Here is a 15,690-nt window from a genome sequence, read left to right as displayed (position 1 = left end):
TAAACAAAACCATTCCAAAACAAGAATTTTTTTCAAACCAAGACGTATAACTTTAGTTCTCTAGTACACACCTATGAATCAAATTATTAAATTTAAGTAAATGCATAGCTCCAGTGCTGTTTTACTGGACTACCAAACTTTGCTTTCAGTACTGATAAATAATTATGTTATTTCTCTTCCTTTACTTTAAGACAGCTGAATTATAATTTTCAATGACTTACTAATCTGGAAATGTTATCCTATTAATCTGAGTATCCATGAGGTGAAATAATTGTTACACACTTGAATGTAATTGTGGCAAAAGGTTTTGAAAGAATGAGTTCGTGCTTTCCATATTTGAAAACCAGTTTTATCACATGAATATGTTTTCACATTGATTAAATTTGTTTTTTCAGATGTTTACAAAAACAACAACTATCCTTTGAAAATTTATGAACACTGAAAATGAGTGTTTATCTGAATATTAATTTTTGTTGCTGTTTTGGTTTACTGTCTTTGATGTTATACTTACACTCTGTGTCAGTATATGATAGAAACTTATCTCACTGACACTTTTATGAATTTAATAAATATTTTCTCCAGACAATTTATGTAACTGGAAGTTCTAATATTTTATATTTTCATGAATAATAATAATTATGGCTTGTCTCAAAGTTAAGATTTTCTTGCCAAATTTGTAAGATGATAAGATACAGAACAAATTTCTCAAAGTTCTGTGATCTCATCAGACACTTTCTACTTAAAATGTTTGTGTACAGTGTTCTGTGATAATGTTTGCTTGTGAAAAATCACCTTTGTAACAACCAGAAGTTCTTTTTTTTGATTAGATATTTTTAAACAACACATCCCTCATGTATACATTAATGATATATTTTCAGGTATTGGTAGTTTACATGATAAATTTGAGGCAACCTATTAATGAAATACAATAACAATTGATCAAAGAATAACATTATTTTGGGTTGTAATTTATAGTATGGCATGGATGCTGCATCTCTGGTTATAGCAGAACAGTATGTAAATGCCTTCAGCAAATTAGCTAAAACAGGAAATACAGTGTTACTTCAACTAACACAGGAGATATATCAAGTATGGTTACTCAAGTAAGTAAATGTATTCTGTTACTTAGAGTGTTTTTATCAAAGTCCTTGTCTGCTAAATATATCTTTTTCTGAGATATGCTTGAGGAACTTGTACCAGGTTTGTTATTTGTGTAAAGAAAATACAACTGGATCCACAATAAAAATATATATTAAAGGTCCATGAAGTAATTTGATTTCTCAAAGATTTGTGTGTTTGAAGTTTAGTTAGACTGTGGATTGTAGGGCAAACAGTAAATGTATTAAAATAATAGTTGTAAGTTTTTTTTCACAGCCCAGCTCTTGTCACTAATGTAATTTTGTGAACATTTTGTCCAGCAAAGACTATAAATTAAATCATAAGTAAAAATTAATAATGCATTATAATAGAACAAATTTTAATTTGTGTAATTTATTAATATTTACTTGCACGTAAAACTGTTCTTCTAAATGGTCAGTATTGGAAAACATAGTTACATTGGAAATATGTTAAGTCAAAACAAACTAGGAAAAAAACTATAATGTTTTCCATGTTCTAACTTGTTACTTACCTTATAGTTATTATGTGTATTATTTTAACTTGATTTCTTTTTTGTGTGTGATATAGAGTTTATCTGACACATAATGTTTTTAAACATTTTGACTACATGGATTTTAAAGATGTCTCACATGAAATTAAAGTTATGCAGTTATATGTTTTTGTCATTAAAATGGCAAAAACTACTACTAAATTATTTATTAAAGTTTCCACATATTAATTAATTGTAATAAATGCCAATAGCGAAATGTTTTCCATTTCTTTCTGGTATACAATTTTGAAGTAAAGTTCAACTGAAAGTTTTTGTGTCTTGAAGCTGCTTATTTGATAAGTTAGTCACCTGTTTTTAAAAATTTATTTCTTACATAATTCTCAACCCATGGTATTTCAATGTTACTTGATTATTAGGAGAGGCCATTTTCATACTTTAATAATGAGATCTAGTTTCACAATTAGGAATGGTGGAGAACTGTTCATATATTTTGATAACCAAACAGGGAGATATTCAGATTTTAATATTTTTTAAAATAGTTGAGAGTGTTAACTGGTTAAAATAGGCAGTTTCTTCTTGTACTAAATCACACAACATTCAAGTTACAATAAATGTATAAGTGTGTGTGTGTACTGGATAGCCACTTCATTGAAACCAAGAAGCACATCCGTAGGATTCTTCATTTAGTTAAATGAGTAAAGCTGCTGGTCAGGAGATGTGGTAAATGAGTGGTTGATCCTTAAAGTATACAAAAGTAAAGTAGTATTATGTTTAGTTTGTTAGACAATTGGTAAAAACAAGAATTTCTTTAACTTTTCAAAAGGCATAATAGTGTATACCTTTGTGGCAAGAACACCATTATAAAAGATTATTTATTTAACTATCTCTTTGAAGGCACATGCTATCAGGATTTGTTGAAAGTGGTGGTAAAGATGGTAATAACTACTCAATGTTCGTTGAAAGAGGGAAAAAACAATGGACAGCTTTGTAAGCAGAGCATCATAAGGTTTACCTACTGGTACATGTGTGCATTAAATAAAAGTCTGGAGATACAGCTTTTGAGTGGATTGTTTAATTGTATTACAACATTTCAACTCCTTCTGGCCATCATCTAGTAACTGTTGTTTATTTTGAGGGTAATGAATACTTACTTTATGATGACCACATGAGTGGTCAGAAAGTTGGAATAAAGTAATATGAAATGAAATGTTCATTACGCATACGAGCCCTGATTTAGAACTGTGCATCATCCTGTTTTTATTAAGTAATATGAAATGAAATGTTCATTAACACACGAGCCCTGATTTAGAACTGTGCATCATCCTGTTTTTATTAAGTAATATGAAATGAAATGTTCATTAACACACGAGCCCTGATTTAGAACTGTGCATTATCCTGTTTTTATTAAGTAATATGAAATGAAATATTTATTAACACAGGAGCCCTGATTTAGAACTGTGCATCATCCTGTTTTTATTAAGTAATATGAAATGAAATGTTCATTAACACAGGAGTCCTGATTTAGAATTGTGCATCATCCTCTTTTTATTAAGTAATATGAAATGAAATGTTCATTAACACACGAGCCCTGATTTAGAACTGTGCATCATCCTGTTTTTATTAAGTAATATGAAATGAAATGTTCATTAACACACGAGCCCTGATTTAGAACTGTACATCATCCTGTTTTTATTAAGTAATATGAAATGAAATGTTCATTAACACACGAGCCCTGATTTAGAATTGTGCATCATCCTGTTTTTATTAAGTAATATGAAATGAAATGTTCATTAACACACGAGCCCTGATTTAGAACTGTGCATCATCCTGTTTTATTAAGTAATATGAAATGAAATGTTCATTAACACACGAGCACTGATTTAGAACTGTGCATTATCCTGTTTTTATTAAGTAATATGAAATGAAATGTTCATTAACACAGGAGTCCTGATTTAGAATTGTGCATCATCCTGTTTTTTATTAAGTAATATGAAATGAAATGTTCATTAACACACGAGCCCTGATTTAGAACTGTGCATCATCCTGTTTTTATTAAGCAATATGAAATGAAATGTTCATTAACACACGAGCCCTAATTTAGAACTGTGCATCATCCTGTTTTTATTAAGTAATATGAAATGAAATGTTCATTAACACACGAGCCCTGATTTAGAACTGTGCATCATCCTGTTTTATTAAGTAATATGAAATGAAATGTTCATTAACACACGAGCCCTGATTTAGAACTGTGCATCATCCTATTTTTTATTAAGTAATATGAAATGAAATGTTCATTAACACACGAGCCCTGATTTAGAACTGTGCATCATCCTGTTTTTATTAAGTAATATGAAATGAAATGTTCATTAACACACGAGCCCTGATTTAGAACTGTGCATCATCCTGTTTTTATTAAGTAATATGAAATGAAATGTTCATTAACACAGGAGCCCTGATTTAGAACTGTGCATCATCCTGTTTTTATTAAGTAATATGAAATGAAATGTTCATTAACACACGAGCCCTGATTTAGAACTGTGCATCATCCTGTTTTTATTAAGTAATATGAAATTAAATGTTCATTAACACACGAGCCCTGATTTAGAACTGTGCATCATCCTGTTTTTTTTATTAAGTAATATGAAATGAAATGTACATTAACACAGGAGCCCTGATTTAGAACTGTGCATCATCCTGTTTTATTAAGTAATATGAAATGAAATGTTCATTAACACACGAGCCCTGATTTAGAACTGTGCATCATCCTGTTTTTTTATTAAGTAATATGAAATGAAATGTTCATTAACACACGAGCCCTGATTTAGAACTGTGCATCATCCTGTTTTATTAAGTAATATGAAATGAAATGTTCATTAACACACGAGCCCTGATTTAGAACTGTGCATCATCCTGTTTTTATTAAGTAATATGAAATGAAATGTTCATTAACACACGAGCCCTGATTTAGAACTGTGCATCATCCTGTTTTTATTAAGTAATATGAAATGAAATATTTATTAACACAGGAGCCCTGATTTAGAACTGTGCATCATCCTGTTTTTATTAAGTAATATGAAATGAAATGTTTGCTAGCATGAGCCCAGATATCATGGTGCAACAGATATCACACCTGCAACATTGGACAATAAATATTTCTAACAGTACTTGTCTACATCAAGTAGTTCTTATTGTGACAATTTGAAGTGTCTTTGTGATTTCTCAAAATAGACATTCAGTTACAGGTAGACAGTGAATTTTTGGCATTTGGTTTATTTGGAATTTAAGCTAAGGAACCAAAGAGTACATTAGGTTTTTCTGGAAGGTCATTTGGGGAAGGGGTCCTCGTGAAGTAGCCAGCCAGTATATGTCTGTCACCATAAGGTGTCATATTTTATTTATTTTGTAATAACATTAAATCTTTCCAGAGTTTGATGTAATTGTTTTACTCATTACTAAAAACCATGAAACAAACTCTTAAAATAAATTTACATTTTGTCACATGCATTACTTATGAGCCATGCATTTTGCTGAACAAGTGATAATGGGAAAGATTAGGTGTCTACATTCTTCATGAATCATTTCTTTTCATCATATTTTAGTGATCAGAAGAAACGTTTCCAGCTAAGATAAATGTTGCAATGTATGTTTTAAAAGTCGTATGTGAAACACCTGATTTCCTGTGTTAATTGTTCCTATAGGCAATGAGTATTTATCAGAACTTGTCATCTACCAAGGAAGTCAAGGAACAACTTAAGATTCCAGAAGAAGAAAGTATAGAACCTCCTATTCAAGATTGGGGAGAGTATATTAGTGATAAAGAGGAAGAACCAGAGGAGTATATGGCCCCACCTGCAAACCCTCTAGAAACAAGCCCTGGTGGGACAAATACAAAATATTAGTTATTAAGTACATGGGAACTTTATTAAAACTAACAGATGTTTGTTAGTTTGTAGACCATGATATTGATGTGTTTCATTATAGATAATGATTTCATTAATAAAGAAATGTTATCTTATTCACTGCTGGTTATTTAATAAAAAAATATTTCTATTACTTGTTGTTATCTTTTTAAATAACTAGTTTAATCTTTTTCTTTGACCATATTAATTTATAAATACACAGAAGGTGTAATAGTGAATAAATAAAACTTGCTTTCCATATCTAGGCACATTCCCAAAACTCAGTAAATGTCACTTGTTTCAGTTTTATTCAGATCAGGTTAAAAATACATTTACAATAAATCATCACTTCTTATAGGAGTTACAAACAAATGAAGGTATAAAGATAAGTTACTTAAATATGTACTTAGAAAATCTGTTTAAGTTTTATTTATTTTTATTTATTTATTTTATTTTATTTTATTTATTTTATTTTATTTATTTTATTTTTATTTATTTTAAGTTAGAATTATCTTTGTTCTTATGAGGTCTATTAATACTACTAGACAAAGTCTCACAATATATTTTGTCAAGTTGCAGTGGACAAAGTTAATCACAATATTATTTTTTCTTATCATTATAATTCTTAAAATTAAAAAATTATGATTTCAATTCTACACTTCTGTTCTTATGCTGCTTTTTAAACCTTTAAAATTAGTTATTTATTAGACCTACATGAATAACGTGTGACCTTGATGCTATATTACTTTTTAAACCTTTAAAATTAGTTATTTATTAGATCTACATAAATACCGTGTGTGACCTTGATGCTATATTACTTTTTAAACCTTTAAAATTAGTTATTTATTAGACCTACATGAATAACATGAGACCTTGATGCTATATTACTTTTTAAACCTTTAAAATTAGTTATTTATTAGATCTACATAAATACCGTGTGTGACCTTGATGCTATATTACTTTTTAAACCTTTAAAATCAGTTATTTATTAGACCTACATAAATACCGTGTGTGACCTTGATGCTATATTACTTTTTAAGCTTTTAAAATTAGTCATTTATTGGATCTACATAAATACCAATTGTGATCTTGTTGCTATATTACTTTTTTAACCTTTAAAATTAGTCATTCATTGGATCTCATAAATACTGTGTGTGACCTTGATGCTATATTACTTTTCAAACATTAAAAATTAGTTTTTTATTTGATCTGCATAAATACTGTGTGTGACCTTGTTAATATATATTAATTTTTAAACCTTTAAAATGAGTCATTTATTAGATCTACATAAATATCGTGTGTGACCTTGATGCTATATTTCTTTATAAACCTTTAAAATTAGTCATTCGATCTACATAAATACCAATTGTAACCTTGATGCAATATTACTTTTTAAACCTTTGAAATTAGCTATTTATTTGGTCTCAATAAATACCGTGTGTGACCTTGATGCCATATTTCTTTTTAAGCCTTTAAAATTAGTCATTTATTGGATCGATATAAATACCGTGTGTGACCTTGTTGTGATTTTAATTTTTCACCTATAAAATTAGTCATTCATTGGATGTACATAAATACCGTGTGTGACCTTGATGCTATATTTCTTTTGAAACCTTTAAAATTAGTTCTTTGTTTGATCTTTATAAATGCCGTGTGTGACCTTGATGCTATATTTCTTTATAAACATTTAAAATTAGATATTTATTTGATCTACATAAATATCGTGTGTGACCTTGTTGCTATATTACTTTTTTTCCTTTAAAATTAGTCATTTATTGGATCTCATAAATACTGTGTGTGACCTTGATGCTATATTACTTTTCAAACATTAAAAATTAGTTATTAGACCAACACAAGTACCGTGTGTGACCTTGATTGCTTTTCAAACTTTTACAATTAGTCATTTATTGGATCTGCATAAATACCGTGTGTGACCTTGATGCTATATTACTTTTCAAACATTAAAATTAGTTTTTATTTGATCTGCATAAATACTGTGTGTGACCTTGTTAATATATATTAATTTTTAAACCTTTAAAATTGGTCATTTATTGGATCTACACAAATACCGTATGTGACCTTGATGCTATATTACTTTTCAAACCTTTAAAATTAGTCTTTTATAGGATCTACAGAAGTACCTTGTGTGACCTTGATGCTTTTGACCTTGATTACTTTTCAAACCTTTACAATTAGTCATTTATTGGATCTGCATAAATGCCGTGTGTGACCTTGATGCTATATTTCTTTATAAACCTTTAAAATCAGTCATTCGATCTACATAAATACCAGTTGTGACCTTGATGCTATAATACTTTTCAAACATTAAAAATTAGTCATTTATTGTACTTACATAAATACCGTATGTGACCTTGATGCTATATTTCTTTATAAACATTTAAAATTAGATATTTATTTGATCTACATAAATATCGTGTGTGACCTGGATGCTATATTACTTTTTAAACGTTTAAAATTAGTTATTTATTTGATTTCAATAAATTCCGTATGTGACCTTGATGCTATATTTCTTTTGAAACATTTAAAATTAGTTCTTTGTTTGATCTTTATAAATGCCGTGTGTGACCTTGATGCTATATTTCTTTATAAACATTTAAAATTAGATATTTATTGGATCTACAAAAATACCGTGTGTGACCTTGATTACTTTTCAAACCTTTACAATTAGTCATTGATTGGATCTGCATAAATACTGTGTGTGACCTTTTTGCTATATTAATTTTTAAACCTTTAAAATTAGTCATTTATTGGATCCGTATAAATACCGTGTGTGACCTTGATGTTATATTTCTTTTCAAACATTAAAAATTAGTCATTTATTAGACCTACATAAATTCTGTGTGTGACCTTGATGCTATATTACTTTTTAAACTTTTAAAATTAGTCATTTATTGGATTTGCATAAATACTGTGTGTGACCTTGTTGCTATATTAATTTTAAACTTGTAAAATTAGTTATTTATTTGATCTCGATAAATACCGTGTGTGACCTTGATGCTATATTACTTTTAAACCTTTAAAATTAGTTATTTATTGGAGTCACATAAATACCGTGTGTGACCTGGATGCTATATTACTTTTCAAATATTAAAAATTAGTCATTTATTGGATCTACAGAAGTACCGTGTGTGGCCTTGATTACTTTTCAAACCTTTAAAATTAGTCATTTATTGGTTCTACGTAAATACCATGTGTGACCTTGATGCTATATTAATTTTTAAATCTTTAAAATTAGTAATTTATTGGATCAACATAAATACCGTGTGTGACCTTGTTGCTATATTACTTTTTAAACCTTGAAAATTAGTTATTGTTTTGACTTACATAAATAACATGTGTGACTTTGTTGCTATATTACTCTTTAAACCTTTAAAAGAAGTCATTTGTTGGATCTACATAAATACCGTATGTGACCTTGATGCTTTTGACCTTGATTACTTTTCAAACCTTTATAATTAGTCATTTATTGGATCTGCATAAATACCGTGTGTTACGTTGTTGCTATATTACTTTTCAAATCTTTAAAATTAGTTATTTATTTGACCTACATAAATAACGTGTGTGACGTTGATGCTTTTGACCTTGATTACTTTTGAAACCTTTAAAATTAGTCATTTATTGGATCTACATTGAATACCGTGTGTGACCTTGACGCTATATTACTTTTCAAATATTACAAATTAGTCATTTATTGGACTCATATAAATACTATGTGTGACCTTGATGCTTTTGACCTTGATTACTTTTCAAACCTTTACAATTAGTCATTTATTGGATTTGCATAAATACTGTGTGTGACCTTGTTGCTTTATTAATTTTTAAACTTTTAAAATTAGTTATTTATTTGATCTCTATAAATACCGTGTGTGACCTTGATGCTATATTACTTTTTAAACCTTTAAAATTAGTTATTTATTCGATCTACATAATACCGTGTGTGACCTTGATGCTATATTACTTTTCAAATATTAAAAATTAGTCATTTATTGGAGTCACATAAATACCGTGTGTGAACTGGATGCTATATTACTTTTCAAACATTAAAAATTAGTCATTTATTGGACTTACATAAATACCGTGTGTGACCTTGTTGCTATATTACTTTTCAAACCTCTAAAATTAGTTATTTATTAGTCGTACATAAATACTGTGTGTGACCTTGATGCTATATTACTTTTTAAAACTTTAAAATTAGTGATTTATTGGATCTACATAAATACCAATTGTGACCTTGATGGTATATTACTTTTTAAACCTTTAAAATTAGTTATTCATTTGATCTCCATAAATTCCGTGTGTGACCTTGATGCTATATTACTTTTTAAAACTTTAAAATTAGTGATTTATTGGATCTACATAAATACCGTGTGTGATCTTGTTGCTATATTACTTTTTAAACCTTTTAAATTAGTCATTTATTGGATCTACATGAATACCATGTTTGACCTTGATGTTATATTACTTTTTAAACCTTTAAAATTAGTTATTTGTTTGATCTCCATAAATACCGTGTGTGACCTTGTTGCTATATTACTCTTTAAACCTTTAAAATTTCACATAATTGAAGAAATAAGAATCATGAATAGTATTCTTAAGTGTGGAAGTCATATGCCTTTTGAGAAATACAGGATGGTCCAACATTGTGTTTCCTATTATAAGATTTAATAATTATATAACTAAGGAAATAGAACTATGCAGTTTGCAACGTGTAGCCTGACTCGTATAATTTTTATTGTTATGTTTGTTTTTACTCACTTCAATGTGTAGTGGCAACTGTGCAAGGAAAGGCTGATTTTTTTTTCTGAGTTACTGAGACTAAAGTCAGTGAAATTACAGACACCAGAATGTAGAGAAGTATGGTGGTATGTTAAGGATATTATGTATCACATACCTATAACAAACATCATGGAACTGGAGACCAGGTTAATGGATGCCATCACCGCTGTAACTGTGGACATTTTGTAGCAAACGTGGAGTGAAAAAATCTATTGATATATCAAGAAAACCATTTGAGTTGAGCTTCAAGATGTTGAAAACTGCATGTTTACATTTCCTTAGTTCATTATTAAATCTTAAAATAGAAGAGATAATTTTGAACCACCTATATATGTATAAGTATATATTTAGATGTATTACATGCAAGACTTGTGTAACAACTGTGTGGAATTATAGGTTATATTGTATAAAGTGATTTAAAGATTAGAGAGTGGAATATACATGCACAAGAAGTTTAGTTCTACTCTATTGTTACAATGTTGTTGGTTACAATAGAGTAGTGGGTTTGACTGACACATAATGATGCCCACAAGGCTGAAAGAACAAACATATTTGTCGATAGGATTTGAACTTGTGACCCACAGATTCCAAGTTGAGGAACCCAACTACCAAACATGGTAGAGTTACTGTACTCAGTGTAGCCTTTGTTGTTTTACTACTTGTATATTTCGGTAAAATTTCGTAGGATAGAAAACAGTATCAAAATATCCTAGTTTCTATAAATAAAATAGAAGAAACTCTATAGTTATGTACTCAAGGTAATTGCAGTTTCCAAATGTTATACGCACAACTACGATATGTAGATGAAGGGTTAACCAAAGTGTAATTTTAATGAAGCTTCACACAAAACGAGTTTGTTTTAAGAGTTTACAACACTTATACAATATGTGGTCTCAAGTTACATACACATAACCAAAGCACGTTTTGAACCAGGTTATTAATAAATGTTGGTGTGCTTTCAGAACCTCAACCCAAATAACAAGAGGGCGTACGGTTACTACATGTACAGACTTCTTTCACTTTTACAGATTTACCGTCTAGACATCTTTTAATTTAAAATGCAGACGTGGTCGTAAAACACAAGTATCAAATATTCTTTCAGCTGAACCCAAAGTTTGACTGAAAAACAGTCATCTGTTGGAGCCAAGTTACGTTAAAATAGGAACAAAATGGAAACCTTTACAAAAAACAATGTTCTCTCAAATATATGTTACAGAGTTCCATCTATTACTAGTTTTATTTGATCGTAAAAATCTAGGACTTCTGTTTGAGGAGTAACTGAGTTTTAAACTGGAGGAAGTAAATCAGTCAAAAGCTAGTCGTGCCTAAGCGACATCTATTAGCAGGAGTTGATAATAACAACATGTAATGTACATAATAGTTGTGTTGATGAAAATATAAATTATCCAAACAATTAGCCTGAAATAAAATAAACTCTTGAAATAGCGGGCCGTTTGTTCAGAGTTTCATGTCACTATCATTATACCTCATTCACCTGACGAATGTATTAAAGAAAAACCACAGTTTTGTTTTGTAATTTCTTACATTCATTTTCTCGCTAGTAGAAACTGTTGTAGAATTATGCTTGTTTATAGCTGTATCTAAATATACAATACATTAGTGAACATTTTAAATTCAAGTTTGGTACCCATTAAAAATTGTAACTTATAGTTCATGTTAATAACAACAAATGTCTTGAACAGTTCACTTTAAGTTACTGTTACAAATATTGATATAAAAACACCAAAGCTATCGTAATGACACTACCATCAGTAGACGCTTCAAGTATTTTTTAACTAATCCAATGACTTAACTTGAATGTGAGTAATAGTATTTAATAAATCGTACATCAAAAAGAGGATACTGATATATAACTGGGAATATAACTTGTATAGAATACTTGATACTAATATATAACTGGGAATATAACTTGTATAGGATATTTGATACTAATATATAACTGGGAATATAACTTGTATAGAATATTTGATACTAATATATAACTGGGAATATAACTTGTATAGAATATTTGATACTGATATATAACTGAGAATATAACTTGTATAGAATATTTGATACTGATATATAACTGGGAATATAACTTGTATAAAATATTTTATATTAATGCTGTGTTCACGTGACATTACGAATTGTGAGATGATATCTGTTAAATATTGGCTGCTGAAATATAATTGGATCCATTCTTTACACACACCCTTTGTGATTTAATCTATATAAACGTGTGTATTTATAAGTATATACACCTCATTATTTCTCGCTCTCTTAGAATACGATAAAATGATTTTGCTACAACTTTCAGGTCTGGATATATACGTTTTATAACCCGTGCAATGCTTCTGAACTGGAATTGTGCGACATTTTGTGGTTCCACAGCGTGTAGTGTTCTGGCATATTTTAATGTGTCGGTAAATATGCCCTCTTTGGCACTACGTTTTGCCTTCGAATTCACACTGTTACAATCCGATTACATCGGGGCCCGGCATAGTCAGGTGGTTTGTGCGCTCCAGTCGTAATTTGATGATCGTGGGTTCCAATCTCCGTCGCACCAAACATGCTTGCCCATTTAGCCGTGGAGACGTTATAAAATGAAGGTGAATCCCACTATTCGTTGATAAAACATTTGTTCAGGAGTTGGTAGTGTAAGACAAGAAGAAAGGCAGCTAGTCATCGCCAACATTTAGGCTACTATTTTACAATCAAATAGTGGGATTGATCGTAACATTATGACGCCTTTGCGACTATCAGATTACTAATCGAAAGGGTAAGCATGTGTAGTATGATGGGGTTCGAACCCGCGACCCTGAGATTATGCCTTAACCACCTGGCCATGCCTAGCAGAGACTGTGTTGAGATGATGTTTTTGTAAAGAACGCTGTGGAGGGTTCGTGTATTCAATGTGATTGATAACCGATGGGTATTTGGAGTAATCTTTAGGGCTTATGACGTTAAAATTCGTAGTGCGTTACTCATAATAGGAGCAGTGCAGATAGTCCATTTGTAGTTTGTTAATATGTTCTAAGGAACTTAACGAATCGTCAGGTTAAATGTATGGGTAATTGCCATAAATTCGTGATGACGACAAACCACCTGAATTAAAAATATATTCTTCTTCCAAGCGTGTTAAGGCGTTCGACTCGTAATCCGATGGTCGCAGGTTCGAATGCCGGTCGCACTAAACATGCTCGCCCTTTCAGTCGTAGGGGCGTTATAATGTACGGTCAATCCCACTATTCGTTGGTAAAAGAGTAACCCAAGAGATAGCGGTGGATGCTGATGACTAGCTGTCTTCACTTTAGTCTTACACTGCTAAATTAGGGACGGCTAGTGCAGATAGCCCTCGAGTAGCCTTGCGCGAAGTTCAAAACAAACAAACAAACTTAAGACGGCTGATATGGGTACTAAAACTTTAATTAAAATAGAGAACTAAACAACGTTTCGTTCTTCTTAGGTCATTTTAATATTAACACACACAAAGAAACTTAAGATATATTTGTAAGGTCGAAACGTTTTTCTGTTAATTATTTTAATTAAACTTTTCATACCTACACCAGTTGTCTTGAGAATACAATTAACTTGAACTAAAAACGTTTGACAGTACGTTTTAAAATGTTCCTCATTGAGTCTTCACGTAATTTATTTCGTAATAGCTTGAGATTGTTCGTGCAATTGGTGTTAAAATGAATATTTGAAATAAGCTATAGACTTCAGGTTTTACAAAATAACCTCGCGATTTTTAACACTTATGTTGCTGGGTTTTTGTTATGCATTTTGAAAAAGAAAATTCATGATTTTCTAACAATACGTACATTGTTATAAGGCTATTAATGAACAATCATTCGTGCGTATACATTTCTGGTGCAAATAGAAATGCCGTTGGGCTTTCGAAACGCATTTCGCTAAATTATTCATGCGTCAATATGTTTTTATGGATTCATGAATTTCTCAACTGTAGAATTTCTAATAACAACTCGTAAAATATCATTGATATTGTAAAAATTAATTAATTAATGATTGCTGTTTGAATGAAATGAAAGGTTACAATCAATTGCCTTCAACACGGCATGGCCAGGTGGTGGGGGCGCTCAAGTCGTAATTTGAGGGTCGAGGGTTTGAATCGTACTCGCATAAGACATGCTTGCCCTTTCGGCTTTAAGTAAGTTTTAAAGTGACGGTCAATCCAATTATTCGGAGGTAAAATAGTTGGCGGTGATGACTAGCCGCCTTCTCTAGTCTTACACTGCTGAATTTGGGACGGCTAGCGCAAATAGCTCTAGTTTATCTTTGCGCGACATTCAAAAACAAAAAAAATCAATTACCTCCAAGTGGCACTGCGATATGTTTCGGAATTACACCGACAAAAACAGGGTTTCTATACCCGTAGTGGGCAGAGCACAGCTAGCCCAATAAAACCAGTTTTAATTATTTATAGTCGTAATATACTAGCACATAAAATTAACCAATATAATCCAGTACATGTGGACCTAATCGATAGTTAACGGTATAAAAGTAATATTAATTTGAGGGTTATAAAGTTTAACATTTTTCAACGAATAACAATAGTCCAAATATTTGCTGTAATAATTTACTTTAAGAACAATTCACCATATATATGCTCAGGCATGGACTGCAGACCTAAGGATATATTTCTTTTCCAGCTGCAAAATGGGACACTAATTTTGGGACAAACTACCCATTTCTTTCATATTATTTCCATAAATTTTGGATTCCAAAGCAACATATTTACAAAAAACCTGGTGACTTGAGAGTTTGCTTAGTTTTACTTTATCGTATTCGCAGTACTGGATGAGCTGTTGTTATTTTCCGTTTCTCCATCAAACTCCAGCTTGCCGTCATTTTGTTTTTTTACTGGAAGAATATTCCCATAATAATCATGACTGCTTCCAGATTTAACTTCCTTTCGAGGAAATTGGCTCCGTGTTTATTAGTTTGTTTTGACTTTAGTAATTTACTGGAATCGAAGTTATTGTTACGAGAAGGATGATATAGGCTTTAAATATTTCGCGTTTTCCTCAGCGTCATCAGACTTGTAACTTCGTCTCGACTTCTATTTTTTCCTAATTATTTGAGATTTTCAGAATGTTTAATAGGTGCACATTTTTCTATCTTCCATGGCTGATACGAAGTATTCATTGTAGTTTTATATGCCTGTTGTGGTTTATTGGTCTTTATTTTTACCTTTGTCCGACCTGTCGTTCATATTTTCAAGTCCTTATCATCCGAAAGGAGTATATTTGTATTTCATCGTTCAGCACTTGACGTTTCTGAAGAAGTAGGTGTGTTAAAATCTGTTGTTCCGTATAGCTTAATATTATCCCGTGCTTCTGTTGTTTATCTTTCTTGAAT

At 30.6% G+C, this 15,690-nt stretch overlaps 1 long non-coding RNA gene across 1 annotated transcript; it reads left to right on the top strand.

Annotated features, from left to right (window-relative positions):
- The first annotated feature begins 973 nt into the window (after positions 1–973).
- LOC143237240 (uncharacterized) lies at positions 974–5,662 on the top strand. Its single transcript, XR_013019943.1, has 2 exons — positions 974–1,103; positions 5,308–5,662. It is a non-coding gene; the product is annotated as an uncharacterized LOC143237240 (long non-coding RNA).
- The last annotated feature ends 10,028 nt before the right edge of the window (positions 5,663–15,690 follow it).

Source organism: Tachypleus tridentatus, chromosome 2 (assembly GCF_004210375.1).
Source record: "Tachypleus tridentatus isolate NWPU-2018 chromosome 2, ASM421037v1, whole genome shotgun sequence".
Taxonomy (NCBI): domain Eukaryota; kingdom Metazoa; phylum Arthropoda; class Merostomata; order Xiphosura; family Limulidae; genus Tachypleus; species Tachypleus tridentatus.
This window is presented reverse-complemented; position numbering and strand designations above follow the sequence as displayed.